This window comes from Bidens hawaiensis, unplaced genomic scaffold (genome assembly GCF_021521415.1).
Source record: "Bidens hawaiensis isolate Kalapana, Puna unplaced genomic scaffold, B.hawaiensis_p1.1 tig00003902_1, whole genome shotgun sequence".
NCBI lineage: Eukaryota > Viridiplantae > Streptophyta > Magnoliopsida > Asterales > Asteraceae > Bidens > Bidens hawaiensis.
In genome coordinates, this window is record NW_027491226.1 from 261,240 (window position 1) to 263,495 (window position 2,256).

The 2,256-nt window shown below is 38.3% G+C and overlaps 1 pseudogene; it reads right to left on the reverse strand.

Annotated features, from left to right (window-relative positions):
* Positions 1-626: 626 nt before the first annotated feature.
* On the reverse strand, positions 627-1,302 carry LOC143624634 (uncharacterized; annotated as a pseudogene).
* Between the last annotated feature and the right edge of the window lie 954 nt (positions 1,303-2,256).

Sequence of the window (2,256 nt, forward strand, 5' to 3'; positions counted from 1 at the left end):
ATAAACGAACGTAAATAAACAAACATAAACGAACGTTCATGAACATAAATGAACGAACGGAACATGTGTTCATGTTCGTTCATTTAATTAAACGAACACAAATTTTTTGTTCGTGTTCGTTCGTTTATTAAATAAACAAACATAAATGAACTTCCCGCCGAACGGTTCACGAATATTTCATGAACGTTCGGTTCGTTTACAGGCATAGTTGTCTCCACCACTGTAAAGAGGTTACAGTCGTGTCACGTCAACAGGTTAAATGATTTTGGGTTGACCGGTTAAAGAGATGGACCCAAACCTGACTCGTATATTTATTGGAGTTGTGTTCGTGTCGTGTGCGCTAAAAGTTGAATTATTAGTGTTTTAGGCCATCCTGTTAGAGTTATACCTTTTCTCATACGTTACATTTAACCTTCTTAGATCGAAAATCTTTTGACTTTGGTTTGATTTAGCATCATTTCTCTATGATATGTATATTTATATTTTGTAATTCGTACTTTCCAAATAAACACAAAGACATCATAACTTATAAAATATGGACATACGGCTTTAATAGTTATGCGTTATAAAGGTTCATTATTTTAACTTGGAATAAGTAAACAAAACTTCAAGACATTATCTCGAAGCTAAACTTTGGTATTGTATTCAGTCCATAGTTGATCAACTGTCTTTCCTAACAACTCGACAAAAAAACCATTGTTATAACCATTCCTCATCTTCTTACTAAGTTCGGCAACAAACCCACCTCTAAGACCATTACAATAGTCAAGAAATCGAGCCGTCACGTCGTACCCTTGGTCCCATCTGTCCCCTCCCAGGCCGAACCCCGTGGCTAGGTGTGTACCCAGCCTTTAACCGCACATAATCTGCTATTTCTTCAATCAATCCTCCCGGAGCTTGACCATTACCATTCCATTGCCATACATGAGTCATCTCATGATAAAGTACTCCGGTGATCTCAGTCTTGACATCACTAGAGTAGCTCTGAATATATTTTGCACTAACATGAATCTCATTGTTGAACGCATATGCGACGCCGTCCATATCATCAATGAACACGCTTACCCTAGCCACATTCTTTTTGTCGGTATTTGTGTTTTGTTGAAATGTAGTCCATATGAATTGTTTGGCTGAGATTAAAGTTCAGGTGGTGTATCTGACCCCAATGTTATTGGTGAACTTGATACCACCAAGGGTGGCTGTAGCCCGGTTGGTGACGCTGTACTCCACAGCTGTAGTAAGTTGTGGGGCTGCTGCTAGGATTGTAAGGAATGAGAGAAAGGAGGAAAAATTGTGAGCCATTTTGTGGTTGTGTTCAAGTTGGTGATCGGGTTGGGTTTATACAGATGTGGCAAGTGGCGCACACTCTATATTACTCCATTAGGTTCATAGTGGTGGAACATAGCAAGTCAAAAGACTCCACCATTTGTAAACTTTTATTTTTTAAAATAAAGTTTTAATGGTTTTATTATTGGAAAAGATTATGTAAACATGGACAGTTCATGCCATCTATCACTTTGGTGAAGTGGTTATTGGTTAATGGCCATGATCAAGGTTTTTCTTAAGGATTTCTTTCATTAGGAAGTCTTAAGTTTGATTCCTAAAAATAAAAATTTTGTCTTGCCCCCCTATAGAATTAGAAGTTCCGGTTGTTGAAAATTTTGTCTTACCCCCTGAAAATGAGACTTTGTCTTACCCCTACGCAATTGACCACTAATATAGAAAAAAAGCCATTTTAAAACGGTTACTTAGTGTATTTGAAATAGTTTGGAAACCGTTATATATGTTGCGTTGAAATAACCGCAACCGAACCTCATCCTGATCATATGTACTATCACCAATTGAATCACAAATTGTCGAAAAATTAGACAAATGAGAATACAGGTCCTCTGAAGCCATCCTGTGAAAATGTGGCACTATGTTAATGTAAGACGGACGCAAGTTGAATGTCTTTATACACACCTGCGGGACTATCGAGGAAGCACCATCTGAAATAGTCTGTCTGAACCGGCTGTTAACACCCTGAACTGGGGCGACAATAATTCTTCTTCGCCCCCTCTATTAACCATACCGCCTCTGTTAATTGGAGTCCCCTGATCTCTATCAACGTTGTTTCTCCCAATACTATGTTTGCCCCTGTTTCTATTCACAAACCCTGCAACCCTCTGATTCATTAGTTCGTCTTTCTCTTCATCCCAACCATCATTAAAATCATTTCTTAGCTCAAATTCGTTAATCTTTCTGATCCTCCAGTCT